The sequence below is a fragment of the Triticum urartu genome, chromosome 1 (genome assembly GCF_003073215.2).
Source record: "Triticum urartu cultivar G1812 chromosome 1, Tu2.1, whole genome shotgun sequence".
NCBI classification, from domain to species: Eukaryota; Viridiplantae; Streptophyta; class Magnoliopsida; order Poales; family Poaceae; genus Triticum; species Triticum urartu.
In genome coordinates, this window is record NC_053022.1 from 324,789,292 (window position 1) to 324,807,305 (window position 18,014).

At 47.8% G+C, this 18,014-nt stretch overlaps 1 pseudogene; it reads left to right on the plus strand.

The window, feature by feature from the left end:
* Positions 1–3,222: 3,222 nt before the first annotated feature.
* The window catches only part of LOC125532857, a 31,316-nt pseudogene continuing 16,524 nt past the window's right edge, over positions 3,223–18,014 (plus strand).

Consider the following 18,014-nt stretch of genomic DNA (forward strand, 5'->3'; position numbering starts at 1 on the left):
TACCAAGGCCTCTTTCCGTGGCCTATTACACCGGTCAATGATCCTCTCGAAGGACAATATACCAAGGAGAAAAGAAGCATAGACGCGTGCCAGAGTACCTAAAGGATCCTTAAAGATCACCTGGTCCGCTTTCAGGATGCATGCATAGCTTCCACTTGCATTCGGCATGTAAAATAGCCTTGTCGCTTATTGCACTATTTGTATCAGTACGTTTCGACGTATCAATCAGACTACAATGGAAACAGTTTTTAGCCCAAACCTACCTGGCGTTGTCTTATCTCTTAACATATGTTTCCATGTTTTTGTCTAATTATCATGTACACCTTGGTATGAAATAAATTGCCAGGGGCTCTATTAAGCCGGGTACACCTTTTAAATACTAAAACAAAGTCTAAACACTTTAACAGTGCAATTCGGCATCCCGAATATAGCATTATATGCATTGGCTCCGAATCATGTCTTTGATCAATAGTTGGGTTGCCCGGCTCCTGTGCTTGCTACCTTATGTTCCGTCTGATCGGCTTGGGTAGTAAAGGGAGAACTACTACGATTTAGTTTCTGGTTTACCCAGACAAACACCCTAGTAGAGAAAACCAAAAACTGACTGTCATGATGCGGCGAGAGCTGGTCAGCTATTCGGTGACTAAGTATAAATCTCTCGTGATTTATCCGCATTATGCGATAGGCCAGCCTTCACCCAGCCGGGCATTTACACCACCCAAGTTCGGATAATCGAACAACACTAGGGGTTGCGACCGTATTCCCATTATAAAACTCCCATGGCTAAGTGTGGGCGATAAATCCACATAGTTTGATTGCCTGGTTCGCCGCACTAACACCTCCTTCGCGGACCAATACATTGGGTCAAGCATGTTTAAGTGTCATATCGAACACCCCCTTACAACCTATGTGGGGGCTGAAGACGACGACTGGCCAACTCTCAGATGTCGTAAACAGGCGCACAGGAGGAGATATTTTTATAAAACAAACAACATATCGTACATAAGCCTCGTTTCATGATACATGATTGAACAACATAGATACATTCATTCAAAAATGATGTCGTTTGAACATTGGCCCTCTACAATGCGGCATCCTTTCAAGACATCATCAAAGTACCGCTCCGGCGTGCGGTGCTCTTTGCCTACGGGCGGTCCCTCGGTTGCAAGCTTGACGGCGTCCATCTTCGCCCACTGCACCTTGACACGGGCGAAGGCCATCCGCGCACCTTCGATGCAGACTGACCGCTTCACGGCATCAAGCCGAAGGCAAGCACTAACCAGCCACTTCACGAGACCGAAGTAGATACTGGGCATGGGTTCAGCGGGCCAAAGACGGACTATCAAATCCCTCATGGCCAATTCAGCCACCCTATCCAGTTCGGTCCATTGCTTCAGCTGATCGCTGAGGGGCACAGGATGCTCTGGCGCAAGGTACTGCGACCAGAACAGTTTCTCCGCTGAGCTCCCCTCTTCGGCCCGGAAGAACTCGGCGGCATCAACAACACTCCGGGGCAGATCCGCAAACACTCCTGGAGAACTCCAAATCCAGGTTAGAAAGATATACCTTGTCTTCACAAATTTACTCTGCATGTTAAAGGCCTTACCCGCCGCAATTTACCTTGCCTCTTGGATCTCCCGGACAACGCTTTGGGCTTCGGCCGGGGCTTCTTGCGCACTTTGAAGTGCCTTGGCAAGTTCAGAATTTTGGTCCGAACTCTTGCGCTCCAAGGACTCGCATTTGCTTATGGCATCCTTGAGCTCCTGCTGGACTTCCTCCACTCGCGATTCATGTTTAAGGTGGGAGGCTCGCTCCGCCTCCGCCTCCTTCCTGGCCTCGGCCAGCACACTCTTGAGGGCCTCGACCTTAGACGTGTCAGCTGTAAACATAATCATAATACTCATTCAGATAACAAATAAGAGTTGACACCATTTCAGACGTGTTTTCGGTATCACATACCTTGTTTTTCTTCTAACTTCTGCCTTAGCTCGGATGCTTCGGCGGCATTGGCAGCTGACGCCTGTTTTGCAGCCTGTTTGTTCAAACGGATATGTATGTTAACCCCCTGCGTGAGTTATTAGATCCTACGTTAGGTTTTTCTTTCCGAACACCGACCAAAGTCTCAGGGGCTACTATCTATACACAGACATCCTTTTTATACAGCTAAAAAACACTGTAAAGCACATAAGGCTAGTGTAGGCCTCGCTCAGTCCGCTTTTTGCGGACTGAACCTTTTCAATCACCGTACCCATAAGGGTACGATGTTCTTCCACAATGGTGGCACTCTGAAGCGCTCTCACCAAAGTGTCTGGCGCCTCCGCAGTGACAGAGGTCGACGGTTTAGTAGGCGCGCCCCATTCTCGAGAAGAGGGTTTCTCATCTATTTTCGGAACCGTGTGGGTTCCTGGAATGACATTTGGTTGGGGGCCAAACTGGACATGGCCCCCGTCTCCAGTCCCCATGGGGGTCGGTTCCCCCATGTTCTCGACAGCCAAAGTGTCACCCTTCGGCACCGTCTTGGCAGCCTCCGGCACCTCTCCCTGTTCCGGAAGGGTCCTTTGGGATGACACCTCGGTGTTATCCGCGATAGTTGGGGAGGAAGCTAGTGGAGGCGATTTACTCTCCATCATGTTCGGACCCAACGAATTCCCGGAAGAGGAGGATCGTTGTGGGAGGACCTTAACTGGACTGCAGCATACAATTTAAATGCATTACAACTATAAGCCAGAAAAGCCGGACATATATATACCTTTGAGTTCTTATGATCCGGCCAGGGGCGCCAGTCATCAGTGTCCGATTTGGAGTCATCCGTAAGGGACGTCCTCCCTTTCTTGGACGCCTCCGCCTCTAGATCGGCGGAGGCTGCCTTTTCTTATTGTCCCCCTTAGGGGGGGGGGGAGTTGCTCTCTTCCTCCTCCTCTTCCTCTTCGTCAGGGGAGGAGAGGGTTCCAATGTCCTCGAACACTACGTCTGAAACACCCTGACGGCGGAGGCCACTCTTGGCCTCCTTGCCCTTCTCCTTGGCTTTCTTTTCCGACGCCTGGTATGGCGCCGGGACCAGCATCCTCGTCAATAGAGGAATAGCTGGGTCTTCGGGCAGCGGAGCCGAATAGTGAATCCGGTCCGCTTTCTTCGTCTAGCCCTGCAAAAGTAAATGGAGGGTTTAGTGTGCTCCTTGGATTCGTAAAGTAAGGTTATCAAAGAACTTGCGGGGGTCGCAGCATGGGTGCTGTCGTCGCCGAGGTCTTCGGTTGTCTCCGACATGACTTCTGGGTCTTGAAAAACAGCTTCCACATGTCTTTGTGCTTCGTGCCAAAGAACCGATGCAGGGTCCGGGGACCGGCCGGGTTGAACTTCCACATGGGCTCTTGACGCGCCTGACAGGGGAGAATCCGACGGAAGAGAATCACCTGGATCACACTGGCGAGGTTGGAATTTTTATCTACCATGATCTTGATTCTCTTCTGCAGCACCGTTACCTCGTCAGACGATGCCTAGTCCAGGCCCTTGTTGAGCCAGGATGCCAGCTGCATTGGGGGTCCGGACTTGAACTCCGCACGAGCAACCCATGTGGAGTCATGGGGCTTTGTGACATAGAACCACCCCTGCTGGCATCCCTTCATAGTCTCCACGAAGGTGCCCTGGGGCCAAGTGACGTTGGGCAGTTTGCTCACCATAGCGCCACCGCAATCCATGTGCCGGCCATCCACCACTTTCGGCTTCACATTGAAGACCTTGAGCCATAGGCCGAAGTGGGGGGAAATGCGGAGGAATGCCTCGCATACGACAATAAAAGCTGAAATGTTGAGGAAATAATTTGGGGCTAGATCATAGAAATCTAGCCCGTAGTAAAACATGAGGCCGCAGATGAAAGGATGAAGGGGAAACCCAAGTTTGCAAAAAGAATATGAGGGATAAACACTACCCTCTTGCTGGGCTTTGGAGTGGGGATGATCTGCTTTTTGGCTGGAAGCCGGTGGGCGATCTCCTTGGCCAGGTACCCCGCTTCCCGGAGTTCCTTGATGTTTCTCTCCGTGATGGAGGAAGCCATCCACTTGACCTATGCTCCGAATCCGGACATGGCTGGAGTACTTTCTGGGAATGAAGAGGATTGAAGCTTGGGCGCTGGAGCTTGAGGGCGAATGGGCTAAGGAAGGGGAAGGCGTGCGTTAAAAAGGGGGAATCTTATCTCCTTATAAAGGCAGTGAATATCATGTGTCCCCCACGAGCCTTAAAGCTTGCCTATTTCCAAGGGGTTGTGCGAAACGGCACGGTTGCATTTCCCAAACCCGTATTGATGAGAATCCCATAATAAGGGGGCACGATCTCTGCTTTGACAAGATGTGTCGAGGGTGGTTGCGTCTCGAAATGCGAAACGGGAGCCGAAAAACGGTTTGAAAAAATAAAATGGCCGGACGTAATGTCTCACCAGTGAAATCTTCAGAAGACAGAACTTATCTCTATTCTGCCCTTGTAATTCAGAGGTATGACTATTGTACAGAGCCGGTTATAGTACTGACGATCAACTGCTTTGAAGTGTTCGGAGGAGGAACCCGCCTTGCAATGTCGAAGACAATCTGCATGTCGGACACATCGTCATTGAAGACTGAGGGGCTACTGAGGGAGTCCAGGATTATGGGGTCCTCGGGCGTCCGGGCTATGTGACATGGGCTGGACAGATGGGCCATGAAGATACAAGATAGAAGGCCTTCCCTCGTGTCCGGATGGGACTCTCCTTGGTGTGGAAGGCAAGCTTAGCATGCGGATATGAAGATTCCTTTCTCTGTAAACCGACTCGGTACAACCCTAGCCCCCTCCCATGTCTATATAAACCGGAGGGTTTAGTCCGTAGAGGCAATGACAATTATAATCATATAGTCTAGACATCTAGGGTTTAGCCATTCTGATCTCGTGGTAGATCAACTCTTGTAACCCCTATACTCATCAAAGTCAATCAAGCAGGAAGTAGGGTATTACCTCCATCAAGAGGGCCCGGACTTGGGTAAACATCGAGTCCCATGTCTCCTGTTACCATCGATCCTTAGACGCACTGTTCAGGACGACCTACCCGAGATCCGCCGGTTTTGACACCAACACCGATACATTCTGAGCATATGCTCACTAGTTGAGTTGTTCTCCTCCATCTTGTAGGCACAGTATTTGTCAGAGGTCTCATACCTCTCGACACGGGCATGAGTCTGAAATAGCAATTTCATCTCTTCGAACATCTCATATGCTCCGTGGTGTTCAAAACTTTTTGAAGTCCCGGTTCTAAGCCATAAAGCACGGCGCACTAAACTATTAAGTAGTCATCATATCGAGCTTGCGAAGCGTTCATAACATCTGCATCTGCTCCTGCAATAGGTCTGTCACCTAGCAGTGCATCAAGGACATAATTATTCTGTGTAACAATGAGGATAATCCTCAGATCACGGATCCAGTCCGCATTATTGCTACTATCGTCTTTCAACTTATTTTTCTCTAGGAACATATCAAAAATAAGAAAGCTATATCGCGAGCTATTGATCTACAACATAGATATGCAAATACTACCAGGACTAAGTTCATGATAAATTAAGTTCAATTAATCATATTACTTAAGAACTCCCACTTAGATAGACATCCCTCGAGTCATCTAAATGATTACGTGATCCAAATCAACTAAACCATGTCCGATCATCACGTGAGATGGATTAGTCTTCAATGGTGAACATCTCTATGTTGATCATAACTACTATATGATTCACGTCCGACCTTTCAGTCTCCAGTGTTCTGAGGCCATGTCTGTACATGCTAGGCTCGTCAAGTTTAACCCGAGTATTATGCATGTGCAAAACTGTCTTGCACCCGATGTATGTGAACGTAGAGCTTATCACACCCGATCATCACGTGGTGTCTCGGCACAATGAACTGTCGCAATGGTGCATACTCAGGGAGAACACTTATACCTTGAAATTTTAGTAAGGGATCATCTTATAATGCTACCGCCGTACTAAGCAAAATAAGATGCATAAAAGATAAACATCACATGCAATCAAAAATATGTGACATGATATGGCCATCATCATCTTGTGCTTTTGATCTCCATCTCAAAGCATCATCATGATCGCCATCGTCACTGGCTTGACACCTTGATCTCCATCGTAGCGTCATGGTTGTCTCGCCAACTATTGCTACTACAACTATCGCTAATGAATAGTGATAAAGTAAAGCAATTACATGGCATTTGCATTTCATACAATAAAGAGACAACCATAAGGGTCCTGTCGGTTGCCAGTAACTTTTACAAAACATGATCATCTTATACAATAACGTATATCACATCATGCCTTGACCATATCACATCAAAACATGTGCTGCAAAAACAAGTTAGACGTCCTCTACTTTGTTGTTGCAAGTTTTACGTGTCTGCTACGGGCTTCTAGCAAGAACCATTCTTACCTACGCATCAAAACCACAACGATTTTTCGTCAAGCGTGTTGTTTTAACATTCAACAAGGACCGGCCGTAGTCAAACTCGATTCAACATAATTTGGAAAAACAGACGCCTGCCAGCCACCTGTGTGCGAAGAACGTCGGTAGAACCAGTCTCATGAACGCGGTCATGTAATGTTGGTCTGGGCCGCTTCATCCAACAATTCTGTCAAATCAAAGTAAGACATTGGTGGTAAGCAGTATGACTATTATCGCCCACAACTCTTCGTGTTCTACTCGTGCATATATCATCTATGCATAGACCTGGCTCGGATGCCACTGTTGGGGAACGTAGTAATTCAAAAAATTCCGACGATCACGCAAGATCTAACTAGGAGATGCATAGCAACGAGAGGGGAGAGTGTGTCCACGTACCCTCATAGACCCAAAGCGGAAGCATTTGACAACGCGGTTGATGTAGTTGAACTTCTTCTCGTTCCGATAGATCAAGCACCGAACGTACGGCACCTCCGAGTTCTGCATGCGTTCAACTCGATGACGTCCCTCGAACTCTTGATCCAGCAAAGTGTCGAGGGAGAGTTCCGTCAGCACGATGATGTGGTGACGGTGATGGTGAAGTGATCCGCGCAGGGCTTCGCCGAAGCACTACGTGAATATGACCAGAGGCGTAAAATGTGGAGGGGGGCGCCGCACACGGCTAACAATGTTTGTCATGTGTTCTAGCGGTGCCCCCCCACATATATATATATATATATAGGTTGGAGGGGAGGAGAGGCAGCCAAGGTTTCTCCCAAAGTAGGAGGAATCCTACTTGGGGTCCTCCCAATTCGGTCTCCCCCCTTTCCTATTCCTATTCGGAGTAGGAAGGGAAGAGGGGGAAGGGGGAATCCTATTCCCCTTTCCCCCTTTCCTTCTCCAATTTGGCTAGCCCATATGGTAGGGGCACACCAGCCCCTTAGGGGCTGGTCTGTCCCCACCTTGGCCCATTAAGGCCCATGTAGTTGCCGGTGGGATGCCCGGAACCCCTTCCGGTGACCCGATATGCACCCGGTACCCCGGAACACTTCCGGTGTCCGAATACCATCGTCCAATATATGAATCTTTACCTCTCGACTATTTTGAGACTCCTCGTCATGTCTGTGATCTCATCCGGGCCTCCGAACAACATTCGGTCACCAAATCACATAACTCATATAATATAAAATCGTTGTCGAACGTTAAGCATGCGGACCCTACTAGTTTGAGAACTATGTAGACATGACCGAGACACCTCTCTAGCCAATAACCAATAGCGGAACCTGGATGCTCATATTAGTTCCTACATATTCTACGAAGATCTTTATCGGTCAAACCGTAATGACAACATACGTCATTCCCTTTGTCATCGGTATGTTACTTGCCCGAGATTCGATCGTCGATATCTTCATACCTAGTTCAATCTCGTTACCCGCTAGTCTCTTTACTCGTTCCGTAATGCATCATCCCACAACTAACTCATTAGTCACATTGCTTGCAAGGCTTATCATGATGTGCATTACCGAGAGGGCCCAGAGATACCTCTCCGATACTCGGAGTGACAAATCCTAATCTCGATCTATGCCAACCCAACAAACACCTTCGAAGATACCTGTAGAGCATCTTTATAATCACCTAGTTACATTGTGACGTTTGACAGCACACCAGGTATTCCTTCGGTATCCGGGAGTTGCATAATCTCATAGTCGAAGGAATATGTATTTGACATGAAGAAAGCAATAGCAATAAAACTGAACGATCAATATGCTATGCTAACTGATGGGTCTTGTCCATCACATCATTCTGCTAATTATGTAATCCCATTCATCAAATGACAACACATGTCTATGGTTAGGAAACTTAACCATCTTTGATTAACGAGCTAGTCTAGTAGATGCTTACTAGGGACACAGTGTTTTGTCTATGTATCCACACATGTATCAAGTTTCCGGTTAATACAATTCTAGCATGAATAATAAACATTTATCACGATATAAGGAAATATAAAATAACAAATTTATTATTGCCTCTAGGGCATATTGCCTTCACTGGAAGGTTCTCGTATTGGAGTGCAAGTCACGAACTCCTCCTCTGATCTGGACCATAGGTCAGTTAGCAAACCATGTAACCCTAGGCCTCGTTATCCTTTCTAAGGCAAGGCCAGGGGTAGTTTGAGGCATTTGACATCATAGTCATAGTGTTGATAGTATCATCTCCACATACATTGTAACCCCCTCACGTGAGGTGTTTCTCCCCCATTAATCAAATCCGAAGTAGGAGTAGGGTGTTTCTCAATGAATATGACACGAACCTGGGTAAACCCCCCATGTATGATACCTTCTGGTAGTTCAAGTCTTGTGCACCTATCGATCAAGACTACTGATGGTTTTCAGGGTCGTCATGTTGGCACGCCAGGCACGGGTTGCACTGATCAGACATCTAACCTAGATTAGATCTTTATGACCCACAAGTATAGGGGATTGCAACAGTCTTCGAGGTTAGTATTTCACCCAAATTTATTGATTAGACACAAGGGGGCCAAAGAATATTTATGAGCCTTAGCGGTTGAGTTGTCAATTCAACCACACCTGGAAAGTTATTTCTCTGCAGAAAAGTGTATAGTAGCACAATAGTGTGATAGTTTGATAGTAGCGGTAACATTAGCAATAGTAATAGTAGCAGTGACAGTAGCAGTTTTGTAGTGATTGTAACAATAGCAACAACAGTAGTAACTTAGCAAAGACAATATGAGCAAAGCCTAGGCATTGGATCAGAGATGGATATTTGTATGGATGACATTCATCATGCAACAATCACAACCTAGAGCGACACATGATAGCTCCTATTGATCAATTCAATGTAGGCATGTATTCCGTATATATTCATACATGCTTATAATAAGAACTCGTATGACATCTTTTGTCCTACCCTCCCGTGGTAGCGGGGTCCATAAGGAAATATAAGGGTAATTAAAGCCTCCTTTTGATAGAGAACCGGATCAAAGCAACAACATATGGTGAATACATCAACTCCTCAAATTACGCTCATCCCCGGAGAGTATCCCGGTTATTGTCACCTTGGAGCCTACAGTTCAAAACAATAACTATTGCATACAACGGGCATATACGATCAAGAACTCAAATATATTGATGAAAACATAAAGAGTTCAGATATGAAATCATGGCACTCGTGACCAAATGACAAGCATTAAGCATAGCAAAGTCATAGCAACATCAATCTCAGAACAGAGTGGATACTAGGGATCAACTCGTAACAAACTGATTGGACTACATGAGAAATCTCATACATCTCCAACACCGTCCAGCAAGCCTACGAAGGGATTACTCACTCCTGGTGGTGAGCATCATGGAATTTGCAGTGAAGAAGGGTTGATGGTGAACATAGTGGATATTGCTCTTTGCAATGCTTGGTGCATGATTTCCATGGATGCAACGATTGGAACGGATCAAACCAAGACCATGTTTTGGGAGATAATTACCGACCACTACAACAACTCCGTGGACGTGCGATCAAGCCATACGCGAGGTTCTCTTGGGCATCGTTGGAGCACCATTCATGACCAATGCAACCGATGTTCCAGTTGCATCAACCAAGTGAATCATGCACCACCGAGTGGTGTGCAAGTGGTGGAGTACTGATACGTCTCCAACGTATCTATATTTTTTTATTGCTCCATGCTATATTATCTACTGTTTTATACATTATTGGGCTTTATTATCCACTTTTATATTATTTTTGGGACTAACCTATTAACCGGAGGCCCAGCTCAGAATTGCTGTTTTTTGCCTGTTATAGGGTTTCGAAGAAAACGAATATCAAACGGAGTCCAAACGGAATGAAACCTTCGGAAACGTGATTTTCTCATCAGATAAGATCCAGAAGACTTGGACCCTCCGTCAAGAAAGCCACGAGGTGGTCACGAGGGTGGACGGCGCACCCCCCTGCCTCGTGGGCCCCTAGAAGCTCCTCCGACGTACTTCTTCCTCCTATATATATCCACGTACCCCCAAACGATCGGGGACGGAGCCAAAAAACTGATTCCACCGCCGCAACTTTCTGTATCCACGAGATCCCATCTTGGGACCTGTTCCGGAGCTCCGCTGGAGGGGGCATCGATCACGGAGGGCTTCTACATCATCATCCAAGCCTCTCCGATGAAGTGTGAGTAGTTTACTTCAGACCTACGGGTACATAGTTAGTAGCTAGATGGGTTCTTCTTTCTTTTTGGATCTCAATACAATGTTCTCCCCCTCTCTCGTGGAGATCTATTCGATGTAATCTTCTTTTTGGCGTGTGTTTGTTGAGACCGATGAATTGTGGGTTTATGATCAAGTCTATCTATGAATAATATTTGAATCTTCTCTGAATTCTTTTATGTATGATTGGTTATCTTTGCAAGTCTCTTCGAATTATCAGTTTGGTTTGGCCTACTAGATTGGTTGTTCTTGCCATGGGAGAAGTGCTTAGCTTTGGGTTCGATCTTGCGGTGTCCTTTCCCAGTGACAGAAGGGGTAGCAAGGCACATATTGTATCGTTGCCATCGAGGATAACAAGATGTTTTTTTATCATATTGCGTGAAACTATCCCTCTACATCACGTCATCTTGCTTAAGGCGTTACTCAGTTTTTAACTTAATACTCTAGATGCATGCTGGATAGCGGTCGATGAGTGGAGTAATAGTAGTAGATGCAGGCAGGAGTCGGTCTACTTGTCTCGGACGTGATGCCTATATACATGATCATACCTAGATATTCTCATAACTATGCTCAATTCTGTCAATTGCTCAACAGTAATTTGTTCAACCACCGTAGAATACTTATGCTCTTGAGAGAAGCCACTAGTGATACCTATGGCCCCCGGGTCTCTTTCTCATCATATCAATCTCCATCACTTTATTATTGCTTTGCTTTTACTTTGCTTTTACTTTTTACTTTGTATCTCTACACCAAAAATACCAAAAATATTATTTATCATCTCTATCAGATCACACTTTCATAAGTGACCGTGAAGGGATTGATAACCCCTAAGCGCGTTAGTTGCGTTGAGCTATTGTTTTTGTGTAGGTACGAGGGACTCACGCATAGCCTCCTACTCGATTGATACCTTGGTTCTCAAAAACTGAGGGAAATACTTACGCTACTTTGCTGCATCATCCTCTCCTCTTCGGGGAAATCCAATGCAGTGCTCAAGAGGTAGCAAGTACGACCCCTACATCCAAGAGCAATTCAAGCATCGGAACACTAAGTTTGGCCACAAGCCCTTCATGTTGCATCATCCACAAAGAGTTATGCAAGGACGAGAAGTTGATCCAAAGAATCATGGAGACCACTTCAAATAGAGCAAGGTTGAGGATATCCGTTGAGGAGGACGGTGAGGTTGATGAAGATGCCAACAATAGACCGGAAGGAAACAAGATTGCAAAAGAAACAAAGAGAAATGTTGGGGATATTACTATCAGTTATGACCCGCCCAGGAGGGGCCGGGTCAGCCCAATGGCGGGTTACACAAGAAGCCCAGTAAACATTCAAGATTATAGTTTATTTAATCTTATAGAAGGCCCAAAGGCCTGAAGGTGGTTTAAGGCCTGATATTGTGAACCGCCGTATGTAAGGAAAGACTTGTAAAGAAAGGCATGTAAAGGAAGTCACCGAGCCGGACATGACTATGAGCCGGCCGGGACTCTGTAGGCCACCAAGTGTCAACCCATGTATATAAGGGGACGACCTGGTGGCGGCTTAGGGCAAGAAACAACAAATCGATAACCAAGCTGGCGAGTTGAGCCTGTTGGTGATCGAAACCCCAACAATACCAATCTCAACTAGACGTAGGCTTTTACCTTCATCGTAAGGGGCCGAACTAGTATAAAACCCTCTCGTGTCCTTTGTCCCGATTAACCCCTTTAAGTTTCCTAGTGCGATGGCCCTACGACTAAGTCCTTGCTCTAGGACATCTGCCGTGACAATTCCACGACAGTTGGCGCCCACCGTGGTGCCAGTGCACGGTGGATTTGTGTTCTTGAAGGGCAACTTCGAAGGGCTCAAGGGATACTCTGTGGGCCGGATGACCAAGAGTCGTCGCGGCAAGCTCTACATCGACGATGAAGGATGGGGCCCGTAGGCCGGATCAATTGAGTATGGATACCGGCTCCCCTTCGGCGGAATTCACGTCTTCATAGGCCGGATCGGCGAGTCAGGTCCTGAGCCGTACGTCCACACCAACCTCATTGAAACGGCTCGGCACACGAGGACCGCCCGTGTTCAATCTGCCGTGAAGCATGCCTTCGTAGGCTGCGTCCACAGCGGTGAATACTCTGAAGGATCGATGGAGGGCGGTGAGACGGCCGTCTGTTCTGATACTGCTTCATCAACGGGTGGGACGGACTCTTTGTACCAGCTGCACGACGGCATGCTCGGGGGCTGTTCCGATGGTAGCAGTATTCCGGACCCTCTTGAGCCGCCGAATTGTGTCAGAGTCTTCATGGTAGGGACACAGCCCGGGCAGAACTCTATAGCAGTGGCGGCAACAGCTACCAGGTCGGCCGCAGCCGGGTCAGGAGACCCCGCGCGTCCCCTAGCTCAGATCTTGATGGACCTCATGGATAAACTGACGACTCTGTTGACTGCCGTGGTAGAGCCGGCGGATAAAGCCCAGCATGACGCAGAGGTGGCACGCGTACGTGAAGAGATGGTGCAAGCTAAAGAAAATCTAGCCGCAGAGGAAGTGAGGATGGCAGCAGAGCGGGCGGCTTTGGACGTTCGTGCTCAACAGCTTCAAGCGGAGACCTTCCGGCTCTCGGTGGATCTGAACGCGTCAAATGAGGTCATGAGGAGGAGGCATCAGAAAATCCAATCATGTCTGCCTCTGATGCTTGATCCTAGGAATCTTTTTCACACACCCAGAGCCGGGGGAAGTAACCCGCCAGAGGCACCTCGGATTACAACACCCGGCGCACCGGTCTAGCTGCACCCCATGGATCCGCCTCATATAATTACCGCTCCGCCTCATTACGTCCCAACGCCGCCGGGTCACTTCTCCAACCCTTTGGAAAACCTCATTGCAGCATCGGCTTGTTTGGCGGCTCTTTCGATGGAAGGTGACTCACCGGCAGCAACTGAAACACGGAGGGTAAGAGAACTTCTTCAAACAGCTCTGGCACAGCCGGATGCATACTCCTACAGTCGAGACATGATCCATTCAACTCCTCGCCCAAGCCGGAGCCTGAGTTACAGTAGGCATATGGAATCCGCAGAGATGTCAAGCAATGCTCAATGCCACAACCGGCCATACAGGCATGAGCCAGTGCGGGCTGGAGCCCTTATCTTGGCGGATCAGGAGAGGATTCGTCAAGAGGCGCAACGAGCAGTTCAAATGGCAGCAAACCAGGCGGCTCATCAAACTTTTTTGGCTTATCCAGCAACCTCGGTCGAGGCAGGATTGGCCAGAAGAACCGGAGGCGTTCCTTGCTTGGTGCCGGCCATACGTAATGAGCATTTGCCAAAGGACTTTAAGGGGCCTCGTAAGGTACCTAATTACACGGCTGACTTACAGCCCGGGGCTTGGATTGAGAGTTACGAGATGGCTATGGAGTTATTGGAGGTCAGCGATGCAGCAATGTCCAAGTATTTCACTATGATGTTAGATGGAACAGCTCGTACTTGGTTGAAGGGATTGCCACCCAATTCTATCGGCTCATGGGCGGAGTTGAAGGCCCGGTTCATCCAGAACTTTAAAGACACGTGTAAAGCAGCCTATGTCGATTGTGGACCTGACCAATTGCAAGCAAAAGGATGGTGAATCCACAACCCATTGGGTGCGCCGGGTCAAGGAGGTAATATATTCATCTGATAAGATGGATGCCGGCTTAGCGGTCTTGATGTTGGAGAAAAATTGCCGTTTTGACCCTCTGAAGCAGAAGCTGGGGCAGCTCAAGCGTGACTGTAATGACATGGGAACATTAATGGCGGCTCTCGTCAAGTATGCTGATTCTGATACTACCAAGGACCCGGTGTCTGACAAAGAAAAGTCAACGAAGGGAAAGAAGAATGGCAACGGCAAGGGTCACCAGCATAACCCGGCAAATCAAGGAGGTAATAAATGTAAGGCTGATGAGTTTGTTGCTAACACCAATACACAGGGCGGAAATCAACGGCGCAAGGGCAGACAGCCCCCTCGGTCGGGCGGGTCAGGTCCCACCCTTGAGCAATTATTGAATGAGCCTTGTCCAAAACACGGCACCCGGGAGAAGCCAGCCACCCACCTATGGAAAGATTGTACGATCATGAAGGCATTTAAAAATTCAAACGCGTTTGATGGAGGTCATGGACCAGGTGGCGGCTCAGGTGGAGGCGGTTTCCAAGGCCCGGGCGCCGGCTTAGGTCAAGGAGGATTCCACGGTCAGGGCCATCCTGGTAACCAAGGAGGGTATAATCCGCAACTTGGCCAAGGTAATCAGCAGCAGCAGTCCGGATATCAAAGCAACCCGAAGCAGCTGAATAGTGGGCAATACCATGTATTTACCACTAGCTTATGTTAGAGAGACCAGAAACTTCACAAGAGGGCCATCAATGCCATTGAGCCGGTGGTTCCACGTTACTTACGTTGGTCAGAGCAGCCTATTGTGTGGATCATAGAGGATCACCCACCCCAGGTCGATAACCCGAGTCACTTCGCTTTGGTGGTGGCGCCTCAGGTTGGTGGGTACAAATTCACTAAGGTACTCATGGATGGAGGCAGCAGCATCAACATCCTCTACTATGAGACGTTCCACTAGATGGAATTGACTAATAAGAGTCTTAAACAATCCAACACTGTTTTTCACGATGAGGTTCCTGGCAAGTCGGCATACCCGGTGGGTAAGATTGAACTGGAAGTAGCCTTTGGGGATGAGTATGACTCCAGAGCAGAAAATTAACCTTTGAGGTGGTTAAGATCAAAAGCCCGTATCATGCTCTGTTTGGACGGCCGGCTTATGCCAAATTCATGGCTCGGCCGTGTTATGTGTATTTGTAGCTTAAGATGCCGGGTTATAAGGGCACCATCACAGTTAAATTTTTACAAAGATCATGTTGACCCGGCAGACATAACGTCATTAAACAAACCAACAACAAAGCATGAGCCAGTGTTGAAGTTCAAATTAGCTGATGACTCCAAGATGGTTGAATTTGTGCTTGGCGACTCATCCGAGCAGTTCATCATCAGTACTAACTTGGATCCAAAATAGGAAAGCACGCTCATCGAGTTCATCCGTGAGAACCGGGACATCTTTGCATGGAAACCTTCAGACATGCCGGGTGTCCCGAGGGAACTCGCTGAGCACACTCTCTATATTGATCCAAAGTTTAAACCTGTCAGACAATTTCTCCGACGGTTCAATGAAGAATGGCGCAAGGCCATTGGAGAAGAGGTGGCCCGACTTTTGGCAACTGGGTTCATTGTAGAAGTCTTTCACCCAGAGTGGTTAGCCAACCCGGTGCTTGTACTCCAAAAGAATGGCACCTGGCGTATGTGTGTGGATTACACCGATCTGAACAAGGCTTGTCCGGCTGATCCTTTTGCACTCCTCCGTATCGATCAGATCATTAATGCTACAACGGGTTGCGCACGTTTGAGTTTCTTGGATGCTTATTCGGGTTATCATCAGATCAAGATGGCAGTTAAGGATCAGGAGAAGACGGCTTTTATCACTCCTTTTGGGGCTTTCTGCTATGTGTCTAGGCCTTCTGGGCTTAAGAGTGCCCAGGCGACTTACCAGCAGTGTGTGCAGAATTGTCTTCATGATCAAATTGGGCGTAATCTTCATGCTTATGTGGATGATATAGTGGTAAAATCCAGGAAAGAGGAAACCTTGGTCACAGATTTGAAAGAGACTTTCGATAATCTCCGGGTCTATAAAATGATGCTTAACCCGGCCAAGTGTTTTTTTGGAGTCCCAGCTGGCAAGCTCTTATGTTTTTTGGTGTCTAACCGAGGTATTGAGGCTAACCCGGAGAAAATCAAGGAAATTACATCCCTGGCCAAACCAACATGCATCAATGACGTTCAACGACTGGCGGGCCGTGTTGCTGCTTTGAGGCATTTCATAAGCTGGTTAGGGGAGAAGGCAATGCCTCTATATCAGATGAAGAAGAAAACATATGATTTTGTTCGAAGCGATGCTGAAAACTCTGCTTTTGAAGATCTGAAAACACAGCTTGCTGAGCCGCCGGTCCTGGCTGCTCCAGTTGAGAAAGAGCCGTTGTTGTTATACGTGGCCGCCAACTCACGAGCCGTTAGTGTGTCTATTATGGTGGACCGCAAGGAGGCTGGCAAGGAGCATCCGGTTCAACGGCCAGTTTACTACGTCACTGAGGTGCTAATTGAATCCAAGCAACGATATCCACATTGGCAGAAGCTCGTATATGGGGTGTTCATGGCAAGCCGGAAGCTTAAGCATTACTTTCAGGGACATCCAATCACCGTGGTTAGCTCTGCTCCTTTGGGAGACATCATTCAAAACAGAGAAGCCACTGGGTGAGTCGCCAAGTGGGCAATTGAGCTTGGGTCTCATGGGTTGAAGTATGTGTCACGTACCGCGATCAAATCTTAATCACTGGTTGACTTCATTAATGACTGGACAGAAATGCAGATGCCAGAAGAGAAACCAGACAACACGTATTGGACTATTCATTATGATGGGTCCAGACAGTTGGAAGGCTCGGGGGCTGGAGTTGTGTTAACCTCTCCGCGAGGTGACAAATTTTGTTATGTGTTACGGTTGATGTTTCCTTGCACTAACAACGCAGCAGAGTATGAAGCCTTGCTCCATGGTCTTCGAGTAGCAAAAGAGATGAGTTTGAGCCGGGTCAGATGTCTTGGCGACTCAGATCTAGTGGCTCAACAGGTATCAGGCAAGTGGGATTCCAAGGACCCTCTCATGGCGGCTTATCGCGGGAGGTTGATGCTGTTGCAGGGCATTTCAAAGGGTATCAGGTGGAGCACATTGACCATCGAAAGAACAAAGCGGCTGATGCTTTAAGCCAGTTGGGGTCTCAGCGTAAGCCGGTACCACCTACCACCTTTTTGGATGTTTTACATAACCCGTCTGTCAAGTTACCCATAGAAGAAGATTTGGCTGTTCCTGACCCGGAGGCACAGTTGGTGGCGGCTCTTCATGTCATCCCAGATTGGACAGTACCGTTCTTGGCTTACATGACCCGGGGAGAGTTGCCAGCGGATGAGACCCTGGCTCGACAGATAACCCGGCGGTCTAAGTCAATGACGATTTCGGATGGAAAATTATACCATCACAGTGTCTCCGGAGCGTTTCAGCGGTGTGTTTCCCTCGAAGAAGGTCAAGAAATACTTCATCAGATCCATGAAGGCGATTGTGGTCATCACGCCGGGTCAAATTCTTTGGAGGCCAAGGCTTTTCGTCGCGGTTTTTACTGGTTGACGGCTCACGCTGATGCAGAGGATCTGGTCAGGAGATGTGATGGATGTCAAAAGTTTGCACGACGGGCGCATGTGCCGGCTCAAGAGCTCCGGATGATTCCAATCACTTGGCC